We start from the raw sequence: 22,774 nt of genomic DNA on the forward strand, positions 1-22,774 counted from the left end.
GGTGGGAGAACGCTCTGTGGGCTGACTGGTGCCCCTTGTGGCAACTCAGCGGGCTCCCAGTCTAAAAGCACTGTATGTATGTCAGCCGTTGCAGCTGGTGGCAATCAACAGTAATCCTTAAAACGGCTGGAAAGGGGGGGGTGTGGGCGGGACCGGGGGGAATGGCCGTGGCCTGGGATCTTGCTCGGCAACGAGCCAGAGGGGAGGCCAACCACGAGGGTGGTGGCTGGGACGACAGCAGACCTCGGCAGCTCTTGAGCACATGGCCGTACTTTCTCGGGTTTCTCTTCATAACGCACAAGTCTTTCGCCTTTTACTAAAGACTTCCGTGGAGAGGAACACCAATGAGTTAAACCTATTTTTGGCGGGCTTTGCAGTCTTTGCTGAGCCTTGTGCATTTGTGAAAATGAAGAATCCGGCAGCCGACGAGGCCGTGAGGCTTAGCTGAGCGAATCCTTTACTTATTTCCCCTGCAGAGAAACTCATTATCTGGGCTTGACCTCCAACCCAAGCACGAGGAGCAGGGAGCAGCGACCGGCTCCTGATCTGAGCCAGTGCCTCGGTCACGGGGGAACTGACTGGAGACTCCAGCTAACGTACCTGTTCTGACGGTGGGGGAAGCCGGCCTCCCCAATTTGGTTATCCCTTGTTAAAGGGAGGAGCCATGGGCGGAGTTGCAGAGCAGCTGCCTTTGTCATGCACAGGGAAAACCATCTCACCACGGCAAGGGACAGCTGTCCCAGGAGGTGGCCTCGGGCAGCATGGGCCCAGAGGTCATCGCTTCTCGGCCTTTTGGCTAAGATCAAGTGTAGTATCTGTTCTTATCAGTTTAATATCTGATATGTCCTCTATATGGGGACAACATATTAAACGGATTTTTAGCACCGGGAGCTGAAAAAGGGGCTTGCTCCGTTCACTCCACGCATCGACCCGGTACTGCAGTGCCGCCGGGAACGGTGCACCCTCCTCCTGCCTTGTGGAAAACCAAACGCCCGATTGCAAAGCGAGAAGCTCGTCTCCCCAACCGAGGCTGGACCCACGGTCGAGGTCGGTGGCAGTCTTTTCGTCCCGCAGTGGTGGGAGAACGCTCTGTGGGCTGACTGGTGCCCCTTGTGGCAACTCAGCGGGCTCCCAGTCTAAAAGCACTGTATGTATGTCAGCCGTTGCAGCTGGTGGCAATCAACAGTAATCCTTAAAACGGCTGGAAAGGGGGGGTGTGGGCGGGACCGGGGGGAATGGCCGTGGCCTGGGATCTTGCTCGGCAACGAGCCAGAGGGGGAGGCCAACCACGAGGGTGGTGGCTGGGACGACAGCAGACCTCGGCAGCTCTTGAGCACATGGCCGTACTTTCTCGGGTTTCTCTTCATAACGCACAAGTCTTTCGCCTTTTACTAAAGACTTCCGTGGAGAGGAACACCAATGAGTTAAACCTATTTTTGGCGGGCTTTGCAGTCTTTGCTGAGCCTTGTGCATTTGTGAAAATGAAGAATCCGGCAGCCGACGAGGCCGTGAGGCTTAGCTGAGCGAATCCTTTACTTATTTCCCCTGCAGAGAAACTCATTATCTGGGCTTGACCTCCAACCCAAGCACGAGGAGCAGGGAGCAGCGACCGGCTCCTGATCTGAGCCAGTGCCTCGGTCACGGGGGAACTGACTGGAGACTCCAGCTAACGTACCTGTTCTGACGGTGGGGGAAGCCGGCCTCCCCAATTTGGTTATCCCTTGTTAAAAGGGAGGAGCCATGGGCGGAGTTGCAGAGCAGCTGCCTTTGTCATGCACAGGGAAAACCATCTCACCACGGCAAGGGACAGCTGTCCCAGGAGGTGGCCTCGGGCAGCATGGGCCCAGAGGTCATCGCTTCTCGGCCTTTTGGCTAAGATCAAGTGTAGTATCTGTTCTTATCAGTTTAATATCTGATATGTCCTCTATATGGGGACAACATATTAAACGGATTTTTAGCACCGGGAGCTGAAAAAGGGGCTTGCTCCGTTCACTCCACGCATCGACCCGGTACTGCAGTGCCGCCGGGAACGGTGCACCCTCCTCCTGCCTTGTGGAAAACCAAACGCCCGATTGCAAAGCGAGAAGCTCGTCTCCCCAACCGAGGCTGGACCCACGGTCGAGGTCGGTGGCAGTCTTTTCGTCCCGCAGTGGTGGGAGAACGCTCTGTGGGCTGACTGGTGCCCCTTGTGGCAACTCAGCGGGCTCCCAGTCTAAAAGCACTGTATGTATGTCAGCCGTTGCAGCTGGTGGCAATCAACAGTAATCCTTAAAACGGCTGGAAAGGGGGGGGTGTGGGCGGGACCGGGGGGAATGGCCGTGGCCTGGGATCTTGCTCGGCAACGAGCCAGAGGGGAGGCCAACCACGAGGGTGGTGGCTGGGACGACAGCAGACCTCGGCAGCTCTTGAGCACATGGCCGTACTTTCTCGGGTTTCTCTTCATAACGCACAAGTCTTTCGCCTTTTACTAAAGACTTCCGTGGAGAGGAACACCAATGAGTTAAACCTATTTTTGGCGGGCTTTGCAGTCTTTGCTGAGCCTTGTGCATTTGTGAAAATGAAGAATCCGGCAGCCGACGAGGCCGTGAGGCTTAGCTGAGCGAATCCTTTACTTATTTCCCCTGCAGAGAAACTCATTATCTGGGCTTGACCTCCAACCCAAGCACGAGGAGCAGGGAGCAGCGACCGGCTCCTGATCTGAGCCAGTGCCTCGGTCACGGGGGAACTGACTGGAGACTCCAGCTAACGTACCTGTTCTGACGGTGGGGGAAGCCGGCCTCCCCAATTTGGTTATCCCTTGTTAAAAGGGAGGAGCCATGGGCGGAGTTGCAGAGCAGCTGCCTTTGTCATGCACAGGGAAAACCATCTCACCACGGCAAGGGACAGCTGTCCCAGGAGGTGGCCTCGGGCAGCATGGGCCCAGAGGTCATCGCTTCTCGGCCTTTTGGCTAAGATCAAGTGTAGTATCTGTTCTTATCAGTTTAATATCTGATATGTCCTCTATATGGGGACAACATATTAAACGGATTTTTAGCACCGGGAGCTGAAAAAGGGGCTTGCTCCGTTCACTCCACGCATCGACCCGGTACTGCAGTGCCGCCGGGAACGGTGCACCCTCCTCCTGCCTTGTGGAAAACCAAACGCCCGATTGCAAAGCGAGAAGCTCGTCTCCCCAACCGAGGCTGGACCCACGGTCGAGGTCGGTGGCAGTCTTTTCGTCCCGCAGTGGTGGGAGAACGCTCTGTGGGCTGACTGGTGCCCCTTGTGGCAACTCAGCGGGCTCCCAGTCTAAAAGCACTGTATGTATGTCAGCCGTTGCAGCTGGTGGCAATCAACAGTAATCCTTAAAACGGCTGGAAAGGGGGGGTGTGGGCGGGACCGGGGGGAATGGCCGTGGCCTGGGATCTTGCTCGGCAACGAGCCAGAGGGGGAGGCCAACCACGAGGGTGGTGGCTGGGACGACAGCAGACCTCGGCAGCTCTTGAGCACATGGCCGTACTTTCTCGGGTTTCTCTTCATAACGCACAAGTCTTTCGCCTTTTACTAAAGACTTCCGTGGAGAGGAACACCAATGAGTTAAACCTATTTTTGGCGGGCTTTGCAGTCTTTGCTGAGCCTTGTGCATTTGTGAAAATGAAGAATCCGGCAGCCGACGAGGCCGTGAGGCTTAGCTGAGCGAATCCTTTACTTATTTCCCCTGCAGAGAAACTCATTATCTGGGCTTGACCTCCAACCCAAGCACGAGGAGCAGGGAGCAGCGACCGGCTCCTGATCTGAGCCAGTGCCTCGGTCACGGGGGAACTGACTGGAGACTCCAGCTAACGTACCTGTTCTGACGGTGGGGGAAGCCGGCCTCCCCAATTTGGTTATCCCTTGTTAAAGGGAGGAGCCATGGGCGGAGTTGCAGAGCAGCTGCCTTTGTCATGCACAGGGAAAACCATCTCACCACGGCAAGGGACAGCTGTCCCAGGAGGTGGCCTCGGGCAGCATGGGCCCAGAGGTCATCGCTTCTCGGCCTTTTGGCTAAGATCAAGTGTAGTATCTGTTCTTATCAGTTTAATATCTGATATGTCCTCTATATGGGGACAACATATTAAACGGATTTTTAGCACCGGGAGCTGAAAAAGGGGCTTGCTCCGTTCACTCCACGCATCGACCCGGTACTGCAGTGCCGCCGGGAACGGTGCACCCTCCTCCTGCCTTGTGGAAAACCAAACGCCCGATTGCAAAGCGAGAAGCTCGTCTCCCCAACCGAGGCTGGACCCACGGTCGAGGTCGGTGGCAGTCTTTTCGTCCCGCAGTGGTGGGAGAACGCTCTGTGGGCTGACTGGTGCCCCTTGTGGCAACTCAGCGGGCTCCCAGTCTAAAAGCACTGTATGTATGTCAGCCGTTGCAGCTGGTGGCAATCAACAGTAATCCTTAAAACGGCTGGAAAGGGGGGGTGTGGGCGGGACCGGGGGGAATGGCCGTGGCCTGGGATCTTGCTCGGCAACGAGCCAGAGGGGAGGCCAACCACGAGGGTGGTGGCTGGGACGACAGCAGACCTCGGCAGCTCTTGAGCACATGGCCGTACTTTCTCGGGTTTCTCTTCATAACGCACAAGTCTTTCGCCTTTTACTAAAGACTTCCGTGGAGAGGAACACCAATGAGTTAAACCTATTTTTGGCGGGCTTTGCAGTCTTTGCTGAGCCTTGTGCATTTGTGAAAATGAAGAATCCGGCAGCCGACGAGGCCGTGAGGCTTAGCTGAGCGAATCCTTTACTTATTTCCCCTGCAGAGAAACTCATTATCTGGGCTTGACCTCCAACCCAAGCACGAGGAGCAGGGAGCAGCGACCGGCTCCTGATCTGAGCCAGTGCCTCGGTCACGGGGGAACTGACTGGAGACTCCAGCTAACGTACCTGTTCTGACGGTGGGGGAAGCCGGCCTCCCCAATTTGGTTATCCCTTGTTAAAGGGAGGAGCCATGGGCGGAGTTGCAGAGCAGCTGCCTTTGTCATGCACAGGGAAAACCATCTCACCACGGCAAGGGACAGCTGTCCCAGGAGGTGGCCTCGGGCAGCATGGGCCCAGAGGTCATCGCTTCTCGGCCTTTTGGCTAAGATCAAGTGTAGTATCTGTTCTTATCAGTTTAATATCTGATATGTCCTCTATATGGGGACAACATATTAAACGGATTTTTAGCACCGGGAGCTGAAAAAGGGGCTTGCTCCGTTCACTCCACGCATCGACCCGGTACTGCAGTGCCGCCGGGAACGGTGCACCCTCCTCCTGCCTTGTGGAAAACCAAACGCCCGATTGCAAAGCGAGAAGCTCGTCTCCCCAACCGAGGCTGGACCCACGGGGTCGAGGTCGGTGGCAGTCTTTTCGTCCCGCAGTGGTGGGAGAACGCTCTGTGGGCTGACTGGTGCCCCTTGTGGCAACTCAGCGGGCTCCCAGTCTAAAAGCACTGTATGTATGTCAGCCGTTGCAGCTGGTGGCAATCAACAGTAATCCTTAAAACGGCTGGAAAGGGGGGTGTGGGCGGGACCGGGGGGAATGGCCGTGGCCTGGGATCTTGCTCGGCAACGAGCCAGAGGGGAGGCCAACCACGAGGGTGGTGGCTGGGACGACAGCAGACCTCGGCAGCTCTTGAGCACATGGCCGTACTTTCTCGGGTTTCTCTTCATAACGCACAAGTCTTTCGCCTTTTACTAAAGACTTCCGTGGAGAGGAACACCAATGAGTTAAACCTATTTTTGGCGGGCTTTGCAGTCTTTGCTGAGCCTTGTGCATTTGTGAAAATGAAGAATCCGGCAGCCGACGAGGCCGTGAGGCTTAGCTGAGCGAATCCTTTACTTATTTCCCCTGCAGAGAAACTCATTATCTGGGCTTGACCTCCAACCCAAGCACGAGGAGCAGGGAGCAGCGACCGGCTCCTGATCTGAGCCAGTGCCTCGGTCACGGGGGAACTGACTGGAGACTCCAGCTAACGTACCTGTTCTGACGGTGGGGGAAGCCGGCCTCCCCAATTTGGTTATCCCTTGTTAAAGGGAGGAGCCATGGGCGGAGTTGCAGAGCAGCTGCCTTTGTCATGCACAGGGAAAACCATCTCACCACGGCAAGGGACAGCTGTCCCAGGAGGTGGCCTCGGGCAGCATGGGCCCAGAGGTCATCGCTTCTCGGCCTTTTGGCTAAGATCAAGTGTAGTATCTGTTCTTATCAGTTTAATATCTGATATGTCCTCTATATGGGGACAACATATTAAACGGATTTTTAGCACCGGGAGCTGAAAAAGGGGCTTGCTCCGTTCACTCCACGCATCGACCCGGTACTGCAGTGCCGCCGGGAACGGTGCACCCTCCTCCTGCCTTGTGGAAAACCAAACGCCCGATTGCAAAGCGAGAAGCTCGTCTCCCCAACCGAGGCTGGACCCACGGTCGAGGTCGGTGGCAGTCTTTTCGTCCCGCAGTGGTGGGAGAACGCTCTGTGGGCTGACTGGTGCCCCTTGTGGCAACTCAGCGGGCTCCCAGTCTAAAAGCACTGTATGTATGTCAGCCGTTGCAGCTGGTGGCAATCAACAGTAATCCTTAAAACGGCTGGAAGGGGGGGTGTGGGCGGGACCGGGGGAATGGCCGTGGCCTGGGATCTTGCTCGGCAACGAGCCAGAGGGGAGGCCAACCACGAGGGTGGTGGCTGGGACGACAGCAGACCTCGGCAGCTCTTGAGCACATGGCCGTACTTTCTCGGGTTTCTCTTCATAACGCACAAGTCTTTCGCCTTTTACTAAAGACTTCCGTGGAGAGGAACACCAATGAGTTAAACCTATTTTTGGCGGGCTTTGCAGTCTTTGCTGAGCCTTGTGCATTTGTGAAAATGAAGAATCCGGCAGCCGACGAGGCCGTGAGGCTTAGCTGAGCGAATCCTTTACTTATTTCCCCTGCAGAGAAACTCATTATCTGGGCTTGACCTCCAACCCAAGCACGAGGAGCAGGGAGCAGCGACCGGCTCCTGATCTGAGCCAGTGCCTCGGTCACGGGGGAACTGACTGGAGACTCCAGCTAACGTACCTGTTCTGACGGTGGGGGAAGCCGGCCTCCCCAATTTGGTTATCCCTTGTTAAAAGGGAGGAGCCATGGGCGGAGTTGCAGAGCAGCTGCCTTTGTCATGCACAGGGAAAACCATCTCACCACGGCAAGGGACAGCTGTCCCAGGAGGTGGCCTCGGGCAGCATGGGCCCAGAGGTCATCGCTTCTCGGCCTTTTGGCTAAGATCAAGTGTAGTATCTGTTCTTATCAGTTTAATATCTGATATGTCCTCTATATGGGGACAACATATTAAACGGATTTTTAGCACCGGGAGCTGAAAAAGGGGCTTGCTCCGTTCACTCCACGCATCGACCCGGTACTGCAGTGCCGCCGGGAACGGTGCACCCTCCTCCTGCCTTGTGGAAAACCAAACGCCCGATTGCAAAGCGAGAAGCTCGTCTCCCCAACCGAGGCTGGACCCACGGTCGAGGTCGGTGGCAGTCTTTTCGTCCCGCAGTGGTGGGAGAACGCTCTGTGGGCTGACTGGTGCCCCTTGTGGCAACTCAGCGGGCTCCCAGTCTAAAAGCACTGTATGTATGTCAGCCGTTGCAGCTGGTGGCAATCAACAGTAATCCTTAAAACGGCTGGAAAGGGGGGGTGTGGGCGGGACCGGGGGGAATGGCCGTGGCCTGGGATCTTGCTCGGCAACGAGCCAGAGGGGGAGGCCAACCACGAGGGTGGTGGCTGGGACGACAGCAGACCTCGGCAGCTCTTGAGCACATGGCCGTACTTTCTCGGGTTTCTCTTCATAACGCACAAGTCTTTCGCCTTTTACTAAAGACTTCCGTGGAGAGGAACACCAATGAGTTAAACCTATTTTTGGCGGGCTTTGCAGTCTTTGCTGAGCCTTGTGCATTTGTGAAAATGAAGAATCCGGCAGCCGACGAGGCCGTGAGGCTTAGCTGAGCGAATCCTTTACTTATTTCCCCTGCAGAGAAACTCATTATCTGGGCTTGACCTCCAACCCAAGCACGAGGAGCAGGGAGCAGCGACCGGCTCCTGATCTGAGCCAGTGCCTCGGTCACGGGGGAACTGACTGGAGACTCCAGCTAACGTACCTGTTCTGACGGTGGGGGAAGCCGGCCTCCCCAATTTGGTTATCCCTTGTTAAAGGGAGGAGCCATGGGCGGAGTTGCAGAGCAGCTGCCTTTGTCATGCACAGGGAAAACCATCTCACCACGGCAAGGGACAGCTGTCCCAGGAGGTGGCCTCGGGCAGCATGGGCCCAGAGGTCATCGCTTCTCGGCCTTTTGGCTAAGATCAAGTGTAGTATCTGTTCTTATCAGTTTAATATCTGATATGTCCTCTATATGGGGACAACATATTAAACGGATTTTTAGCACCGGGAGCTGAAAAAGGGGCTTGCTCCGTTCACTCCACGCATCGACCCGGTACTGCAGTGCCGCCGGGAACGGTGCACCCTCCTCCTGCCTTGTGGAAAACCAAACGCCCGATTGCAAAGCGAGAAGCTCGTCTCCCCAACCGAGGCTGGACCCACGGTCGAGGTCGGTGGCAGTCTTTTCGTCCCGCAGTGGTGGGAGAACGCTCTGTGGGCTGACTGGTGCCCCTTGTGGCAACTCAGCGGGCTCCCAGTCTAAAAGCACTGTATGTATGTCAGCCGTTGCAGCTGGTGGCAATCAACAGTAATCCTTAAAACGGCTGGAAAGGGGGGGTGTGGGCGGGACCGGGGGGAATGGCCGTGGCCTGGGATCTTGCTCGGCAACGAGCCAGAGGGGGAGGCCAACCACGAGGGTGGTGGCTGGGACGACAGCAGACCTCGGCAGCTCTTGAGCACATGGCCGTACTTTCTCGGGTTTCTCTTCATAACGCACAAGTCTTTCGCCTTTTACTAAAGACTTCCGTGGAGAGGAACACCAATGAGTTAAACCTATTTTTGGCGGGCTTTGCAGTCTTTGCTGAGCCTTGTGCATTTGTGAAAATGAAGAATCCGGCAGCCGACGAGGCCGTGAGGCTTAGCTGAGCGAATCCTTTACTTATTTCCCCTGCAGAGAAACTCATTATCTGGGCTTGACCTCCAACCCAAGCACGAGGAGCAGGGAGCAGCGACCGGCTCCTGATCTGAGCCAGTGCCTCGGTCACGGGGGAACTGACTGGAGACTCCAGCTAACGTACCTGTTCTGACGGTGGGGGGAAGCCGGCCTCCCCAATTTGGTTATCCCTTGTTAAAAGGGAGGAGCCATGGGCGGAGTTGCAGAGCAGCTGCCTTTGTCATGCACAGGGAAAACCATCTCACCACGGCAAGGGACAGCTGTCCCAGGAGGTGGCCTCGGGCAGCATGGGCCCAGAGGTCATCGCTTCTCGGCCTTTTGGCTAAGATCAAGTGTAGTATCTGTTCTTATCAGTTTAATATCTGATATGTCCTCTATATGGGGACAACATATTAAACGGATTTTTAGCACCGGGAGCTGAAAAAGGGGCTTGCTCCGTTCACTCCACGCATCGACCCGGTACTGCAGTGCCGCCGGGAACGGTGCACCCTCCTCCTGCCTTGTGGAAAACCAAACGCCCGATTGCAAAGCGAGAAGCTCGTCTCCCCAACCGAGGCTGGACCCACGGTCGAGGTCGGTGGCAGTCTTTTCGTCCCGCAGTGGTGGGAGAACGCTCTGTGGGCTGACTGGTGCCCCTTGTGGCAACTCAGCGGGCTCCCAGTCTAAAAGCACTGTATGTATGTCAGCCGTTGCAGCTGGTGGCAATCAACAGTAATCCTTAAAACGGCTGGAAAGGGGGGGTGTGGGCGGGACCGGGGGGAATGGCCGTGGCCTGGGATCTTGCTCGGCAACGAGCCAGAGGGGAGGCCAACCACGAGGGTGGTGGCTGGGACGACAGCAGACCTCGGCAGCTCTTGAGCACATGGCCGTACTTTCTCGGGTTTCTCTTCATAACGCACAAGTCTTTCGCCTTTTACTAAAGACTTCCGTGGAGAGGAACACCAATGAGTTAAACCTATTTTTGGCGGGCTTTGCAGTCTTTGCTGAGCCTTGTGCATTTGTGAAAATGAAGAATCCGGCAGCCGACGAGGCCGTGAGGCTTAGCTGAGCGAATCCTTTACTTATTTCCCCTGCAGAGAAACTCATTATCTGGGCTTGACCTCCAACCCAAGCACGAGGAGCAGGGAGCAGCGACCGGCTCCTGATCTGAGCCAGTGCCTCGGTCACGGGGGAACTGACTGGAGACTCCAGCTAACGTACCTGTTCTGACGGTGGGGGAAGCCGGCCTCCCCAATTTGGTTATCCCTTGTTAAAGGGAGGAGCCATGGGCGGAGTTGCAGAGCAGCTGCCTTTGTCATGCACAGGGAAAACCATCTCACCACGGCAAGGGACAGCTGTCCCAGGAGGTGGCCTCGGGCAGCATGGGCCCAGAGGTCATCGCTTCTCGGCCTTTTGGCTAAGATCAAGTGTAGTATCTGTTCTTATCAGTTTAATATCTGATATGTCCTCTATATGGGGACAACATATTAAACGGATTTTTAGCACCGGGGAGCTGAAAAAGGGGCTTGCTCCGTTCACTCCACGCATCGACCCGGTACTGCAGTGCCGCCGGGAACGGTGCACCCTCCTCCTGCCTTGTGGAAAACCAAACGCCCGATTGCAAAGCGAGAAGCTCGTCTCCCCAACCGAGGCTGGACCCACGGTCGAGGTCGGTGGCAGTCTTTTCGTCCCGCAGTGGTGGGAGAACGCTCTGTGGGCTGACTGGTGCCCCTTGTGGCAACTCAGCGGGCTCCCAGTCTAAAAGCACTGTATGTATGTCAGCCGTTGCAGCTGGTGGCAATCAACAGTAATCCTTAAAACGGCTGGAAAGGGGGGGTGTGGGCGGGACCGGGGGAATGGCCGTGGCCTGGGATCTTGCTCGGCAACGAGCCAGAGGGGAGGCCAACCACGAGGGTGGTGGCTGGGACGACAGCAGACCTCGGCAGCTCTTGAGCACATGGCCGTACTTTCTCGGGTTTCTCTTCATAACGCACAAGTCTTTCGCCTTTTACTAAAGACTTCCGTGGAGAGGAACACCAATGAGTTAAACCTATTTTTGGCGGGCTTTGCAGTCTTTGCTGAGCCTTGTGCATTTGTGAAAATGAAGAATCCGGCAGCCGACGAGGCCGTGAGGCTTAGCTGAGCGAATCCTTTACTTATTTCCCCTGCAGAGAAACTCATTATCTGGGCTTGACCTCCAACCCAAGCACGAGGAGCAGGGAGCAGCGACCGGCTCCTGATCTGAGCCAGTGCCTCGGTCACGGGGGAACTGACTGGAGACTCCAGCTAACGTACCTGTTCTGACGGTGGGGGAAGCCGGCCTCCCCAATTTGGTTATCCCTTGTTAAAAGGGAGGAGCCATGGGCGGAGTTGCAGAGCAGCTGCCTTTGTCATGCACAGGGAAAACCATCTCACCACGGCAAGGGACAGCTGTCCCAGGAGGTGGCCTCGGGCAGCATGGGCCCAGAGGTCATCGCTTCTCGGCCTTTTGGCTAAGATCAAGTGTAGTATCTGTTCTTATCAGTTTAATATCTGATATGTCCTCTATATGGGGACAACATATTAAACGGATTTTTAGCACCGGGAGCTGAAAAAGGGGCTTGCTCCGTTCACTCCACGCATCGACCCGGTACTGCAGTCGCCGCGGAGACGGTGCACCCTCCTCCTGCCTTGTGGAAAACCAAACGCCCGATTGCAAAGCGAGAAGCTCGTCTCCCCAACCGAGGCTGGACCCACGGGTCGAGGTCGGTGGCAGTCTTTTCGTCCCGCAGTGGTGGGAGAACGCTCTGTGGGCTGACTGGTGCCCCTTGTGGCAACTCAGCGGGCTCCCAGTCTAAAAGCACTGTATGTATGTCAGCCGTTGCAGCTGGTGGCAATCAACAGTAATCCTTAAAACGGCTGGAAAGGGGGGGGTGTGGGCGGGACCGGGGGGAATGGCCGTGGCCTGGGATCTTGCTCGGCAACGAGCCAGAGGGGAGGCCAACCACGAGGGTGGTGGCTGGGACGACAGCAGACCTCGGCAGCTCTTGAGCACATGGCCGTACTTTCTCGGGTTTCTCTTCATAACGCACAAGTCTTTCGCCTTTTACTAAAGACTTCCGTGGAGAGGAACACCAATGAGTTAAACCTATTTTTGGCGGGCTTTGCAGTCTTTGCTGAGCCTTGTGCATTTGTGAAAATGAAGAATCCGGCAGCCGACGAGGCCGTGAGGCTTAGCTGAGCGAATCCTTTACTTATTTCCCCTGCAGAGAAACTCATTATCTGGGCTTGACCTCCAACCCAAGCACGAGGAGCAGGGAGCAGCGACCGGCTCCTGATCTGAGCCAGTGCCTCGGTCACGGGGGAACTGACTGGAGACTCCAGCTAACGTACCTGTTCTGACGGTGGGGGAAGCCGGCCTCCCCAATTTGGTTATCCCTTGTTAAAAGGGAGGAGCCATGGGCGGAGTTGCAGAGCAGCTGCCTTTGTCATGCACAGGGAAAACCATCTCACCACGGCAAGGGACAGCTGTCCCAGGAGGTGGCCTCGGGCAGCATGGGCCCAGAGGTCATCGCTTCTCGGCCTTTTGGCTAAGATCAAGTGTAGTATCTGTTCTTATCAGTTTAATATCTGATATGTCCTCTATATGGGGACAACATATTAAACGGATTTTTAGCACCGGGAGCTGAAAAAGGGGCTTGCTCCGTTCACTCCACGCATCGACCCGGTACTGCAGTGCCGCCGGGAACGGTGCACCCTCCTCCTGCCTTGTGGAAAACCAAACGCCCGATTGCAAAGCGAGAAGCTCGTCTCCCCAACCGAGGCTGGACCCACGGTCGAGGTCGGTGGCAGTCTTTTCGTCCCGCAGTGGTGGGAGAACGCTCTGTGGGCTGACTGGTGCCCCTTGTGGCAACTCAGCGGGCTCCCAGTCTAAAAGCACTGTATGTATGTCAGCCGTTGCAGCTGGTGGCAATCAACAGTAATCCTTAAAACGGCTGGAAAGGGGGGGTGTGGGCGGGACCGGGGGGAATGGCCGTGGCCTGGGATCTTGCTCGGCAACGAGCCAGAGGGGGAGGCCAACCACGAGGGTGGTGGCTGGGACGACAGCAGACCTCGGCAGCTCTTGAGCACATGGCCGTACTTTCTCGGGTTTCTCTTCATAACGCACAAGTCTTTCGCCTTTTACTAAAGACTTCCGTGGAGAGGAACACCAATGAGTTAAACCTATTTTTGGCGGGCTTTGCAGTCTTTGCTGAGCCTTGTGCATTTGTGAAAATGAAGAATCCGGCAGCCGACGAGGCCGTGAGGCTTAGCTGAGCGAATCCTTTACTTATTTCCCCTGCAGAGAAACTCATTATCTGGGCTTGACCTCCAACCCAAGCACGAGGAGCAGGGAGCAGCGACCGGCTCCTGATCTGAGCCAGTGCCTCGGTCACGGGGGAACTGACTGGAGACTCCAGCTAACGTACCTGTTCTGACGGTGGGGGAAGCCGGCCTCCCCAATTTGGTTATCCCTTGTTAAAAGGGAGGAGCCATGGGCGGAGTTGCAGAGCAGCTGCCTTTGTCATGCACAGGGAAAACCATCTCACCACGGCAAGGGACAGCTGTCCCAGGAGGTGGCCTCGGGCAGCATGGGCCCAGAGGTCATCGCTTCTCGGCCTTTTGGCTAAGATCAAGTGTAGTATCTGTTCTTATCAGTTTAATATCTGATATGTCCTCTATATGGGGACAACATATTAAACGGATTTTTAGCACCGGGAGCTGAAAAAGGGGCTTGCTCCGTTCACTCCACGCATCGACCCGGTACTGCAGTGCCGCCGGGAACGGTGCACCCTCCTCCTGCCTTGTGGAAAACCAAACGCCCGATTGCAAAGCGAGAAGCTCGTCTCCCCAACCGAGGCTGGACCCACGGTCGAGGTCGGTGGCAGTCTTTTCGTCCCGCAGTGGTGGGAGAACGCTCTGTGGGCTGACTGGTGCCCCTTGTGGCAACTCAGCGGGCTCCCAGTCTAAAAGCACTGTATGTATGTCAGCCGTTGCAGCTGGTGGCAATCAACAGTAATCCTTAAAACGGCTGGAAAGGGGGGGTGTGGGCGGGACCGGGGGAATGGCCGTGGCCTGGGATCTTGCTCGGCAACGAGCCAGAGGGGAGGCCAACCACGAGGGTGGTGGCTGGGACGACAGCAGACCTCGGCAGCTCTTGAGCACATGGCCGTACTTTCTCGGGTTTCTCTTCATAACGCACAAGTCTTTCGCCTTTTACTAAAGACTTCCGTGGAGAGGAACACCAATGAGTTAAACCTATTTTTGGCGGGCTTTGCAGTCTTTGCTGAGCCTTGTGCATTTGTGAAAATGAAGAATCCGGCAGCCGACGAGGCCGTGAGGCTTAGCTGAGCGAATCCTTTACTTATTTCCCCTGCAGAGAAACTCATTATCTGGGCTTGACCTCCAACCCAAGCACGAGGAGCAGGGAGCAGCGACCGGCTCCTGATCTGAGCCAGTGCCTCGGTCACGGGGGAACTGACTGGAGACTCCAGCTAACGTACCTGTTCTGACGGTGGGGGAAGCCGGCCTCCCCAATTTGGTTATCCCTTGTTAAAAGGGAGGAGCCATGGGCGGAGTTGCAGAGCAGCTGCCTTTGTCATGCACAGGGAAAACCATCTCACCACGGCAAGGGACAGCTGTCCCAGGAGGTGGCCTCGGGCAGCATGGGCCCAGAGGTCATCGCTTCTCGGCCTTTTGGCTAAGATCAAGTGTAGTATCTGTTCTTATCAGTTTAATATCTGATATGTCCTCTATATGGGGACAACATATTAAACGGATTTTTAGCACCGGGAGCTGAAAAAGGGGCTTGCTCCGTTCACTCCACGCATCGACCCGGTACTGCAGTGCCGCCGGGAACGGTGCACCCTCCTCCTGCCTTGTGGAAAACCAAACGCCCGATTGCAAAGCGAGAAGCTCGTCTCCCCAACCGAGGCTGGACCCACGGGTCGAGGTCGGTGGCAGTCTTTTCGTCCCGCAGTGGTGGGAGAACGCTCTGTGGGCTGACTGGTGCCCCTTGTGGCAACTCAGCGGGCTCCCAGTCTAAAAGCACTGTATGTATGTCAGCCGTTGCAGCTGGTGGCAATCAACAGTAATCCTTAAAACGGCTGGAAAGGGGGGGGTGTGGGCGGGACCGGGGGGAATGGCCGTGGCCTGGGATCTTGCTCGGCAACGAGCCAGAGGGGGAGGCCAACCACGAGGGTGGTGGCTGGGACGACAGCAGACCTCGGCAGCTCTTGAGCACATGGCCGTACTTTCTCGGGTTTCTCTTCATAACGCACAAGTCTTTCGCCTTTTACTAAAGACTTCCGTGGAGAGGAACACCAATGAGTTAAACCTATTTTTGGCGGGCTTTGCAGTCTTTGCTGAGCCTTGTGCATTTGTGAAAATGAAGAATCCGGCAGCCGACGAGGCCGTGAGGCTTAGCTGAGCGAATCCTTTACTTATTTCCCCTGCAGAGAAACTCATTATCTGGGCTTGACCTCCAACCCAAGCACGAGGAGCAGGGAGCAGCGACCGGCTCCTGATCTGAGCCAGTGCCTCGGTCACGGGGGAACTGACTGGAGACTCCAGCTAACGTACCTGTTCTGACGGTGGGGGAAGCCGGCCTCCCCAATTTGGTTATCCCTTGTTAAAAGGGAGGAGCCATGGGCGGAGTTGCAGAGCAGCTGCCTTTGTCATGCACAGGGAAAACCATCTCACCACGGCAAGGGACAGCTGTCCCAGGAGGTGGCCTCGGGCAGCATGGGCCCAGAGGTCATCGCTTCTCGGCCTTTTGGCTAAGATCAAGTGTAGTATCTGTTCTTATCAGTTTAATATCTGATATGTCCTCTATATGGGGACAACATATTAAACGGATTTTTAGCACCGGGAGCTGAAAAAGGGGCTTGCTCCGTTCACTCCACGCATCGACCCGGTACTGCAGTGCCGCCGGGAACGGTGCACCCTCCTCCTGCCTTGTGGAAAACCAAACGCCCGATTGCAAAGCGAGAAGCTCGTCTCCCCAACCGAGGCTGGACCCACGGGGTCGAGGTCGGTGGCAGTCTTTTCGTCCCGCAGTGGTGGGAGAACGCTCTGTGGGCTGACTGGTGCCCCTTGTGGCAACTCAGCGGGCTCCCAGTCTAAAAGCACTGTATGTATGTCAGCCGTTGCAGCTGGTGGCAATCAACAGTAATCCTTAAAACGGCTGGAAAGGGGGGGTGTGGGCGGGACCGGGGGGAATGGCCGTGGCCTGGGATCTTGCTCGGCAACGAGCCAGAGGGGGAGGCCAACCACGAGGGTGGTGGCTGGGACGACAGCAGACCTCGGCAGCTCTTGAGCACATGGCCGTACTTTCTCGGGTTTCTCTTCATAACGCACAAGTCTTTCGCCTTTTACTAAAGACTTCCGTGGAGAGGAACACCAATGAGTTAAACCTATTTTTGGCGGGCTTTGCAGTCTTTGCTGAGCCTTGTGCATTTGTGAAAATGAAGAATCCGGCAGCCGACGAGGCCGTGAGGCTTAGCTGAGCGAATCCTTTACTTATTTCCCCTGCAGAGAAACTCATTATCTGGGCTTGACCTCCAACCCAAGCACGAGGAGCAGGGAGCAGCGACCGGCTCCTGATCTGAGCCAGTGCCTCGGTCACGGGGGAACTGACTGGAGACTCCAGCTAACGTACCTGTTCTGACGGTGGGGGAAGCCGGCCTCCCCAATTTGGTTATCCCTTGTTAAAAGGGAGGAGCCATGGGCGGAGTTGCAGAGCAGCTGCCTTTGTCATGCACAGGGAAAACCATCTCACCACGGCAAGGGACAGCTGTCCCAGGAGGTGGCCTCGGGCAGCATGGGCCCAGAGGTCATCGCTTCTCGGCCTTTTGGCTAAGATCAAGTGTAGTATCTGTTCTTATCAGTTTAATATCTGATATGTCCTCTATATGGGGACAACATATTAAACGGATTTTTAGCACCGGGAGCTGAAAAAGGGGCTTGCTCCGTTCACTCCACGCATCGACCCGGTACTGCAGTGCCGCCGGGAACGGTGCACCCTCCTCCTGCCTTGTGGAAAACCAAACGCCCGATTGCAAAGCGAGAAGCTCGTCTCCCCAACCGAGGCTGGACCCACGGGGTCGAGGTCGGTGGCAGTCTTTTCGTCCCGCAGTGGTGGGAGAACGCTCTGTGGGCTGACTGGTGCCCCTTGTGGCAACTCAGCGGGCTCCCAGTCTAAAAGCACTGTATGTATGTCAGCCGTTGCAGCTGGTGGCAATCAACAGTAATCCTTAAAACGGCTGGAAAGGGGGGGTGTGGGCGGGACCGGGGGGAATGGCCGTGGCCTGGGATCTTGCTCGGCAACGAGCCAGAGGGGAGGCCAACCACGAGGGTGGTGGCTGGGACGACAGCAGACCTCGGCAGCTCTTGAGCACATGGCCGTACTTTCTCGGGTTTCTCTTCATAACGCACAAGTCTTTCGCCTTTTACTAAAGACTTCCGTGGAGAGGAACACCAATGAGTTAAACCTATTTTTGGCGGGCTTTGCAGTCTTTGCTGAGCCTTGTGCATTTGTGAAAATGAAGAATCCGGCAGCCGACGAGGCCGTGAGGCTTAGCTGAGCGAATCCTTTACTTATTTCCCCTGCAGAGAAACTCATTATCTGGGCTTGACCTCCAACCCAAGCACGAGGAGCAGGGAGCAGCGACCGGCTCCTGATCTGAGCCAGTGCCTCGGTCACGGGGGAACTGACTGGAGACTCCAGCTAACGTACCTGTTCTGACGGTGGGGGAAGCCGGCCTCCCCAATTTGGTTATCCCTTGTTAAAAGGGAGGAGCCATGGGCGGAGTTGCAGAGCAGCTGCCTTTGTCATGCACAGGGAAAACCATCTCACCACGGCAAGGGACAGCTGTCCCAGGAGGTGGCCTCGGGCAGCATGGGCCCAGAGGTCATCGCTTCTCGGCCTTTTGGCTAAGATCAAGTGTAGTATCTGTTCTTATCAGTTTAATATCTGATATGTCCTCTATATGGGGACAACATATTAAACGGATTTTTAGCACCGGGAGCTGAAAAAGGGGCTTGCTCCGTTCACTCCACGCATCGACCCGGTACTGCAGTGCCGCCGGGAACGGTGCACCCTCCTCCTGCCTTGTGGAAAACCAAACGCCCGATTGCAAAGCGAGAAGCTCGTCTCCCCAACCGAGGCTGGACCCACGGGGTCGAGGTCGGTGGCAGTCTTTTCGTCCCGCAGTGGTGGGAGAACGCTCTGTGGGCTGACTGGTGCCCCTTGTGGCAACTCAGCGGGCTCCCAGTCTAAAAGCACTGTATGTATGTCAGCCGTTGCAGCTGGTGGCAATCAACAGTAATCCTTAAAACGGCTGGAAAGGGGGGGTGTGGGCGGGACCGGGGGGAATGGCCGTGGCCTGGGATCTTGCTCGGCAACGAGCCAGAGGGGAGGCCAACCACGAGGGTGGTGGCTGGGACGACAGCAGACCTCGGCAGCTCTTGAGCACATGGCCGTACTTTCTCGGGTTTCTCTTCATAACGCACAAGTCTTTCGCCTTTTACTAAAGACTTCCGTGGAGAGGAACACCAATGAGTTAAACCTATTTTTGGCGGGCTTTGCAGTCTTTGCTGAGCCTTGTGCATTTGTGAAAATGAAGAATCCGGCAGCCGACGAGGCCGTGAGGCTTAGCTGAGCGAATCCTTTACTTATTTCCCCTGCAGAGAAACTCATTATCTGGGCTTGACCTCCAACCCAAGCACGAGGAGCAGGGAGCAGCGACCGGCTCCTGATCTGAGCCAGTGCCTCGGTCACGGGGGAACTGACTGGAGACTCCAGCTAACGTACCTGTTCTGACGGTGGGGGAAGCCGGCCTCCCCAATTTGGTTATCCCTTGTTAAAGGGAGGAGCCATGGGCGGAGTTGCAGAGCAGCTGCCTTTGTCATGCACAGGGAAAACCATCTCACCACGGCAAGGGACAGCTGTCCCAGGAGGTGGCCTCGGGCAGCATGGGCCCAGAGGTCATCGCTTCTCGGCCTTTTGGCTAAGATCAAGTGTAGTATCTGTTCTTATCAGTTTAATATCTGATATGTCCTCTATATGGGGACAACATATTAAACGGATTTTTAGCACCGGGAGCTGAAAAAGGGGCTTGCTCCGTTCACTCCACGCATCGACCCGGTACTGCAGTGCCGCCGGGAACGGTGCACCCTCCTCCTGCCTTGTGGAAAACCAAACGCCCGATTGCAAAGCGAGAAGCTCGTCTCCCCAACCGAGGCTGGACCCACGGTCGAGGTCGGTGGCAGTCTTTTCGTCCCGCAGTGGTGGGAGAACGCTCTGTGGGCTGACTGGTGCCCCTTGTGGCAACTCAGCGGGCTCCCAGTCTAAAAGCACTGTATGTATGTCAGCCGTTGCAGCTGGTGGCAATCAACAGTAATCCTTAAAACGGCTGGAAAGGGGGGGTGTGGGCGGGACCGGGGGAATGGCCGTGGCCTGGGATCTTGCTCGGCAACGAGCCAGAGGGGGAGGCCAACCACGAGGGTGGTGGCTGGGACGACAGCAGACCTCGGCAGCTCTTGAGCACATGGCCGTACTTTCTCGGGTTTCTCTTCATAACGCACAAGTCTTTCGCCTTTTACTAAAGACTTCCGTGGAGAGGAACACCAATGAGTTAAACCTATTTTTGGCGGGCTTTGCAGTCTTTGCTGAGCCTTGTGCATTTGTGAAAATGAAGAATCCGGCAGCCGACGAGGCCGTGAGGCTTAGCTGAGCGAATCCTTTACTTATTTCCCCTGCAGAGAAACTCATTATCTGGGCTTGACCTCCAACCCAAGCACGAGGAGCAGGGAGCAGCGACCGGCTCCTGATCTGAGCCAGTGCCTCGGTCACGGGGGAACTGACTGGAGACTCCAGCTAACGTACCTGTTCTGACGGTGGGGGAAGCCGGCCTCCCCAATTTGGTTATCCCTTGTTAAAAGGGAGGAGCCATGGGCGGAGTTGCAGAGCAGCTGCCTTTGTCATGCACAGGGAAAACCATCTCACCACGGCAAGGGACAGCTGTCCCAGGAGGTGGACTCGGGCAGCATGGGCCCAGAGGTCATCGCTTCTCGGCCTTTTGGCTAAGATCAAGTGTAGTATCTGTTCTTATCAGTTTAATATCTGATATGTCCTCTATATGGGGACAACATATTAAACGGATTTTTAGCACCGGGAGCTGAAAAAGGGGCTTGCTCCGTTCACTCCACGCATCGACCCGGTACTGCAGTGCCGCCGGGAACGGTGCACCCTCCTCCTGCCTTGTGGAAAACCAAACGCCCGATTGCAAAGCGAGAAGCTCGTCTCCCCAACCGAGGCTGGACCCACGGACGAGGGTCGAGGTCGGTGGCAGTCTTTTCGTCCCGCAGTGGTGGGAGAACGCTCTGTGGGCTGACTGGTGACCCTTGTGGCAACTCAGCGGGCTCCCAGTCTAAAAGCACTGTATGTATGTCAGCCGTTGCAGCTGGTGGCAATCAACAGTAATCCTTAAAACGGCTGGAAAGGGGGGGTGTGGGCGGGACCGGGGGAATGGCCGTGGCCTGGGATCTTGCTCGGCAACGAGCCAGAGGGGGAGGCCAACCACGAGGGTGGTGGCTGGGACGACAGCAGACCTCGGCAGCTCTTGAGCACATGGCCGTACTTTCTCGGGTTTCTCTTCATAACGCACAAGTCTTTCGCCTTTTACTAAAGACTTCCGTGGAGAGGAACACCAATGAGTTAAACCTATTTTTGGCGGGCTTTGCAGTCTTTGCTGAGCCTTGTGCATTTGTGAAAATGAAGAATCCGGCAGCCGACGAGGCCGTGAGGCTTAGCTGAGCGAATCCTTTACTTATTTCCCCTGCAGAGAAACTCATTATCTGGGCTTGACCTCCAACCCAAGCACGAGGAGCAGGGAGCAGCGACCGGCTCCTGATCTGAGCCAGTGCCTCGGTCACGGGGGAACTGACTGGAGACTCCAGCTAACGTACCTGTTCTGACGGTGGGGGAAGCCGGCCTCCCCAATTTGGTTATCCCTTGTTAAAAGGGAGGAGCCATGGGCGGAGTTGCAGAGCAGCTGCCTTTGTCATGCACAGGGAAAACCATCTCACCACGGCAAGGGACAGCTGTCCCAGGAGGTGGCCTCGGGCAGCATGGGCCCAGAGGTCATCGCTTCTCGGCCTTTTGGCTAAGATCAAGTGTAGTATCTGTTCTTATCAGTTTAATATCTGATATGTCCTCTATATGGGGACAACATATTAAACGGATTTTTAGCACCGGGAGCTGAAAAAGGGGCTTGCTCCGTTCACTCCACGCATCGACCCGGTACTGCAGTGCCGCCGGGAACGGTGCACCCTCCTCCTGCCTTGTGGAAAACCAAACGCCCGATTGCAAAGCGAGAAGCTCGTCTCCCCAACCGAGGCTGGACCCACGGGGTCGAGGTCGGTGGCAGTCTTTTCGTCCCGCAGTGGTGGGAGAACGCTCTGTGGGCTGACTGGTGCCCCTTGTGGCAACTCAGCGGGCTCCCAGTCTAAAAGCACTGTATGTATGTCAGCCGTTGCAGCTGGTGGCAATCAACAGTAATCCTTAAAACGGCTGGAAAGGGGGGGTGTGGGCGGGACCGGGGGGAATGGCCGTGGCCTGGGATCTTGCTCGGCAACGAGCCAGAGGGGAGGCCAACCACGAGGGTGGTGGCTGGGACGACAGCAGACCTCGGCAGCTCTTGAGCACATGGCCGTACTTTCTCGGGTTTCTCTTCATAACGCACAAGTCTTTCGCCTTTTACTAAAGACTTCCGTGGAGAGGAACACCAATGAGTTAAACCTATTTTTGGCGGGCTTTGCAGTCTTTGCTGAGCCTTGTGCATTTGTGAAAATGAAGAATCCGGCAGCCGACGAGGCCGTGAGGCTTAGCTGAGCGAATCCTTTACTTATTTCCCCTGCAGAGAAACTCATTATCTGGGCTTGACCTCCAACCCAAGCACGAGGAGCAGGGAGCAGCGACCGGCTCCTGATCTGAGCCAGTGCCTCGGTCACGGGGGAACTGACTGGAGACTCCAGCTAACGTACCTGTTCTGACGGTGGGGGAAGCCGGCCTCCCCAATTTGGTTATCCCTTGTTAAAAGGGAGGAGCCATGGGCGGAGTTGCAGAGCAGCTGCCTTTGTCATGCACAGGGAAAACCATCTCACCACGGCAAGGGACAGCTGTCCCAGGAGGTGGCCTCGGGCAGCATGGGCCCAGAGGTCATCGCTTCTCGGCCTTTTGGCTAAGATCAAGTGTAGTATCTGTTCTTATCAGTTTAATATCTGATATGTCCTCTATATGGGGACAACATATTAAACGGATTTTTAGCACCGGGAGCTGAAAAAGGGGCTTGCTCCGTTCACTCCACGCATCGACCCGGTACTGCAGTGCCGCCGGGAACGGTGCACCCTCCTCCTGCCTTGTGGAAAACCAAACGCCCGATTGCAAAGCGAGAAGCTCGTCTCCCCAACCGAGGCTGGACCCACGGACGGGTCGAGGTCGGTGGCAGTCTTTTCGTCCCGCAGTGGTGGGAGAACGCTCTGTGGGCTGACTGGTGACCCTTGTGGCAACTCAGCGGGCTCCCAGTCTAAAAGCACTGTATGTATGTCAGCCGTTGCAGCTGGTGGCAATCAACAGTAATCCTTAAAACGGCTGGAAAGGGGGGGTGTGGGCGGGACCGGGGGAATGGCCGTGGCCTGG

General features: G+C 56.2%; 42 non-coding genes across 42 annotated transcripts; all 42 read left to right on the forward strand.

Moving 5' to 3' along the window:
- The first annotated feature begins 272 nt into the window (after nucleotides 1-272).
- On the forward strand, nucleotides 273-386 carry LOC127368909 (U5 spliceosomal RNA). The gene has a single exon (XR_007885929.1). It is a non-coding gene; the product is annotated as a U5 spliceosomal RNA (small nuclear RNA).
- Nucleotides 387-776: 390 nt separating this feature from the next.
- Nucleotides 777-967, forward strand: LOC127368975 (U2 spliceosomal RNA). The gene has a single exon (XR_007885994.1). It is a non-coding gene; the product is annotated as a U2 spliceosomal RNA (small nuclear RNA).
- A 380-nt stretch (nucleotides 968-1,347) lies between these two features.
- LOC127368910 (U5 spliceosomal RNA) lies at nucleotides 1,348-1,461 on the forward strand. The gene has a single exon (XR_007885930.1). It is a non-coding gene; the product is annotated as a U5 spliceosomal RNA (small nuclear RNA).
- A 391-nt stretch (nucleotides 1,462-1,852) lies between these two features.
- On the forward strand, nucleotides 1,853-2,043 carry LOC127368976 (U2 spliceosomal RNA). The gene has a single exon (XR_007885995.1). It is a non-coding gene; the product is annotated as a U2 spliceosomal RNA (small nuclear RNA).
- Nucleotides 2,044-2,423: 380 nt separating this feature from the next.
- Nucleotides 2,424-2,537, forward strand: LOC127368911 (U5 spliceosomal RNA). Its single transcript, XR_007885931.1, has one exon. It is a non-coding gene; the product is annotated as a U5 spliceosomal RNA (small nuclear RNA).
- A 391-nt stretch (nucleotides 2,538-2,928) lies between these two features.
- LOC127368978 (U2 spliceosomal RNA) lies at nucleotides 2,929-3,119 on the forward strand. The gene has a single exon (XR_007885996.1). It is a non-coding gene; the product is annotated as a U2 spliceosomal RNA (small nuclear RNA).
- A 380-nt stretch (nucleotides 3,120-3,499) lies between these two features.
- LOC127368912 (U5 spliceosomal RNA) lies at nucleotides 3,500-3,613 on the forward strand. The gene has a single exon (XR_007885932.1). It is a non-coding gene; the product is annotated as a U5 spliceosomal RNA (small nuclear RNA).
- A 390-nt stretch (nucleotides 3,614-4,003) lies between these two features.
- LOC127368979 (U2 spliceosomal RNA) lies at nucleotides 4,004-4,194 on the forward strand. The gene has a single exon (XR_007885997.1). It is a non-coding gene; the product is annotated as a U2 spliceosomal RNA (small nuclear RNA).
- A 379-nt stretch (nucleotides 4,195-4,573) lies between these two features.
- LOC127368913 (U5 spliceosomal RNA) lies at nucleotides 4,574-4,687 on the forward strand. The gene has a single exon (XR_007885933.1). It is a non-coding gene; the product is annotated as a U5 spliceosomal RNA (small nuclear RNA).
- Nucleotides 4,688-5,077: 390 nt separating this feature from the next.
- Nucleotides 5,078-5,268, forward strand: LOC127368980 (U2 spliceosomal RNA). The gene has a single exon (XR_007885998.1). It is a non-coding gene; the product is annotated as a U2 spliceosomal RNA (small nuclear RNA).
- Nucleotides 5,269-5,648: 380 nt separating this feature from the next.
- LOC127368915 (U5 spliceosomal RNA) lies at nucleotides 5,649-5,762 on the forward strand. Its single transcript, XR_007885934.1, has one exon. It is a non-coding gene; the product is annotated as a U5 spliceosomal RNA (small nuclear RNA).
- A 390-nt stretch (nucleotides 5,763-6,152) lies between these two features.
- LOC127368981 (U2 spliceosomal RNA) lies at nucleotides 6,153-6,343 on the forward strand. The gene has a single exon (XR_007885999.1). It is a non-coding gene; the product is annotated as a U2 spliceosomal RNA (small nuclear RNA).
- A 377-nt stretch (nucleotides 6,344-6,720) lies between these two features.
- LOC127368916 (U5 spliceosomal RNA) lies at nucleotides 6,721-6,834 on the forward strand. Its single transcript, XR_007885935.1, has one exon. It is a non-coding gene; the product is annotated as a U5 spliceosomal RNA (small nuclear RNA).
- A 391-nt stretch (nucleotides 6,835-7,225) lies between these two features.
- On the forward strand, nucleotides 7,226-7,416 carry LOC127368982 (U2 spliceosomal RNA). The gene has a single exon (XR_007886000.1). It is a non-coding gene; the product is annotated as a U2 spliceosomal RNA (small nuclear RNA).
- Nucleotides 7,417-7,796: 380 nt separating this feature from the next.
- On the forward strand, nucleotides 7,797-7,910 carry LOC127368917 (U5 spliceosomal RNA). Its single transcript, XR_007885936.1, has one exon. It is a non-coding gene; the product is annotated as a U5 spliceosomal RNA (small nuclear RNA).
- Nucleotides 7,911-8,300: 390 nt separating this feature from the next.
- On the forward strand, nucleotides 8,301-8,491 carry LOC127368983 (U2 spliceosomal RNA). Its single transcript, XR_007886001.1, has one exon. It is a non-coding gene; the product is annotated as a U2 spliceosomal RNA (small nuclear RNA).
- Nucleotides 8,492-8,871: 380 nt separating this feature from the next.
- LOC127368918 (U5 spliceosomal RNA) lies at nucleotides 8,872-8,985 on the forward strand. The gene has a single exon (XR_007885937.1). It is a non-coding gene; the product is annotated as a U5 spliceosomal RNA (small nuclear RNA).
- Nucleotides 8,986-9,377: 392 nt separating this feature from the next.
- Nucleotides 9,378-9,568, forward strand: LOC127368984 (U2 spliceosomal RNA). Its single transcript, XR_007886002.1, has one exon. It is a non-coding gene; the product is annotated as a U2 spliceosomal RNA (small nuclear RNA).
- Nucleotides 9,569-9,947: 379 nt separating this feature from the next.
- LOC127368919 (U5 spliceosomal RNA) lies at nucleotides 9,948-10,061 on the forward strand. The gene has a single exon (XR_007885938.1). It is a non-coding gene; the product is annotated as a U5 spliceosomal RNA (small nuclear RNA).
- Nucleotides 10,062-10,451: 390 nt separating this feature from the next.
- LOC127368869 (U2 spliceosomal RNA) lies at nucleotides 10,452-10,643 on the forward strand. Its single transcript, XR_007885894.1, has one exon. It is a non-coding gene; the product is annotated as a U2 spliceosomal RNA (small nuclear RNA).
- Nucleotides 10,644-11,021: 378 nt separating this feature from the next.
- LOC127368921 (U5 spliceosomal RNA) lies at nucleotides 11,022-11,135 on the forward strand. The gene has a single exon (XR_007885940.1). It is a non-coding gene; the product is annotated as a U5 spliceosomal RNA (small nuclear RNA).
- Nucleotides 11,136-11,526: 391 nt separating this feature from the next.
- LOC127368876 (U2 spliceosomal RNA) lies at nucleotides 11,527-11,717 on the forward strand. Its single transcript, XR_007885900.1, has one exon. It is a non-coding gene; the product is annotated as a U2 spliceosomal RNA (small nuclear RNA).
- A 381-nt stretch (nucleotides 11,718-12,098) lies between these two features.
- LOC127368922 (U5 spliceosomal RNA) lies at nucleotides 12,099-12,212 on the forward strand. The gene has a single exon (XR_007885941.1). It is a non-coding gene; the product is annotated as a U5 spliceosomal RNA (small nuclear RNA).
- Nucleotides 12,213-12,603: 391 nt separating this feature from the next.
- Nucleotides 12,604-12,794, forward strand: LOC127368985 (U2 spliceosomal RNA). The gene has a single exon (XR_007886003.1). It is a non-coding gene; the product is annotated as a U2 spliceosomal RNA (small nuclear RNA).
- Nucleotides 12,795-13,174: 380 nt separating this feature from the next.
- LOC127368923 (U5 spliceosomal RNA) lies at nucleotides 13,175-13,288 on the forward strand. The gene has a single exon (XR_007885942.1). It is a non-coding gene; the product is annotated as a U5 spliceosomal RNA (small nuclear RNA).
- Nucleotides 13,289-13,679: 391 nt separating this feature from the next.
- Nucleotides 13,680-13,870, forward strand: LOC127368986 (U2 spliceosomal RNA). The gene has a single exon (XR_007886004.1). It is a non-coding gene; the product is annotated as a U2 spliceosomal RNA (small nuclear RNA).
- Nucleotides 13,871-14,248: 378 nt separating this feature from the next.
- On the forward strand, nucleotides 14,249-14,362 carry LOC127368924 (U5 spliceosomal RNA). The gene has a single exon (XR_007885943.1). It is a non-coding gene; the product is annotated as a U5 spliceosomal RNA (small nuclear RNA).
- Nucleotides 14,363-14,753: 391 nt separating this feature from the next.
- LOC127368987 (U2 spliceosomal RNA) lies at nucleotides 14,754-14,944 on the forward strand. Its single transcript, XR_007886005.1, has one exon. It is a non-coding gene; the product is annotated as a U2 spliceosomal RNA (small nuclear RNA).
- Nucleotides 14,945-15,326: 382 nt separating this feature from the next.
- LOC127368925 (U5 spliceosomal RNA) lies at nucleotides 15,327-15,440 on the forward strand. The gene has a single exon (XR_007885944.1). It is a non-coding gene; the product is annotated as a U5 spliceosomal RNA (small nuclear RNA).
- A 391-nt stretch (nucleotides 15,441-15,831) lies between these two features.
- LOC127368988 (U2 spliceosomal RNA) lies at nucleotides 15,832-16,022 on the forward strand. The gene has a single exon (XR_007886006.1). It is a non-coding gene; the product is annotated as a U2 spliceosomal RNA (small nuclear RNA).
- Nucleotides 16,023-16,404: 382 nt separating this feature from the next.
- Nucleotides 16,405-16,518, forward strand: LOC127368926 (U5 spliceosomal RNA). The gene has a single exon (XR_007885945.1). It is a non-coding gene; the product is annotated as a U5 spliceosomal RNA (small nuclear RNA).
- Nucleotides 16,519-16,909: 391 nt separating this feature from the next.
- LOC127368989 (U2 spliceosomal RNA) lies at nucleotides 16,910-17,100 on the forward strand. Its single transcript, XR_007886007.1, has one exon. It is a non-coding gene; the product is annotated as a U2 spliceosomal RNA (small nuclear RNA).
- A 381-nt stretch (nucleotides 17,101-17,481) lies between these two features.
- LOC127368927 (U5 spliceosomal RNA) lies at nucleotides 17,482-17,595 on the forward strand. Its single transcript, XR_007885946.1, has one exon. It is a non-coding gene; the product is annotated as a U5 spliceosomal RNA (small nuclear RNA).
- A 391-nt stretch (nucleotides 17,596-17,986) lies between these two features.
- On the forward strand, nucleotides 17,987-18,177 carry LOC127368990 (U2 spliceosomal RNA). The gene has a single exon (XR_007886008.1). It is a non-coding gene; the product is annotated as a U2 spliceosomal RNA (small nuclear RNA).
- A 381-nt stretch (nucleotides 18,178-18,558) lies between these two features.
- On the forward strand, nucleotides 18,559-18,672 carry LOC127368928 (U5 spliceosomal RNA). The gene has a single exon (XR_007885947.1). It is a non-coding gene; the product is annotated as a U5 spliceosomal RNA (small nuclear RNA).
- A 390-nt stretch (nucleotides 18,673-19,062) lies between these two features.
- LOC127368991 (U2 spliceosomal RNA) lies at nucleotides 19,063-19,253 on the forward strand. Its single transcript, XR_007886009.1, has one exon. It is a non-coding gene; the product is annotated as a U2 spliceosomal RNA (small nuclear RNA).
- A 379-nt stretch (nucleotides 19,254-19,632) lies between these two features.
- Nucleotides 19,633-19,746, forward strand: LOC127368929 (U5 spliceosomal RNA). Its single transcript, XR_007885948.1, has one exon. It is a non-coding gene; the product is annotated as a U5 spliceosomal RNA (small nuclear RNA).
- A 391-nt stretch (nucleotides 19,747-20,137) lies between these two features.
- LOC127368992 (U2 spliceosomal RNA) lies at nucleotides 20,138-20,328 on the forward strand. The gene has a single exon (XR_007886010.1). It is a non-coding gene; the product is annotated as a U2 spliceosomal RNA (small nuclear RNA).
- Nucleotides 20,329-20,714: 386 nt separating this feature from the next.
- LOC127368931 (U5 spliceosomal RNA) lies at nucleotides 20,715-20,828 on the forward strand. The gene has a single exon (XR_007885949.1). It is a non-coding gene; the product is annotated as a U5 spliceosomal RNA (small nuclear RNA).
- Nucleotides 20,829-21,219: 391 nt separating this feature from the next.
- On the forward strand, nucleotides 21,220-21,410 carry LOC127368993 (U2 spliceosomal RNA). The gene has a single exon (XR_007886011.1). It is a non-coding gene; the product is annotated as a U2 spliceosomal RNA (small nuclear RNA).
- Nucleotides 21,411-21,791: 381 nt separating this feature from the next.
- Nucleotides 21,792-21,905, forward strand: LOC127368933 (U5 spliceosomal RNA). Its single transcript, XR_007885951.1, has one exon. It is a non-coding gene; the product is annotated as a U5 spliceosomal RNA (small nuclear RNA).
- A 391-nt stretch (nucleotides 21,906-22,296) lies between these two features.
- Nucleotides 22,297-22,487, forward strand: LOC127368995 (U2 spliceosomal RNA). The gene has a single exon (XR_007886013.1). It is a non-coding gene; the product is annotated as a U2 spliceosomal RNA (small nuclear RNA).
- Nucleotides 22,488-22,774: the final 287 nt, after the last annotated feature.

The sequence above is a fragment of the Dicentrarchus labrax genome, unplaced genomic scaffold (genome assembly GCF_905237075.1).
Source record: "Dicentrarchus labrax unplaced genomic scaffold, dlabrax2021, whole genome shotgun sequence".
Lineage (NCBI taxonomy): Eukaryota > Metazoa > Chordata > Actinopteri > Moronidae > Dicentrarchus > Dicentrarchus labrax.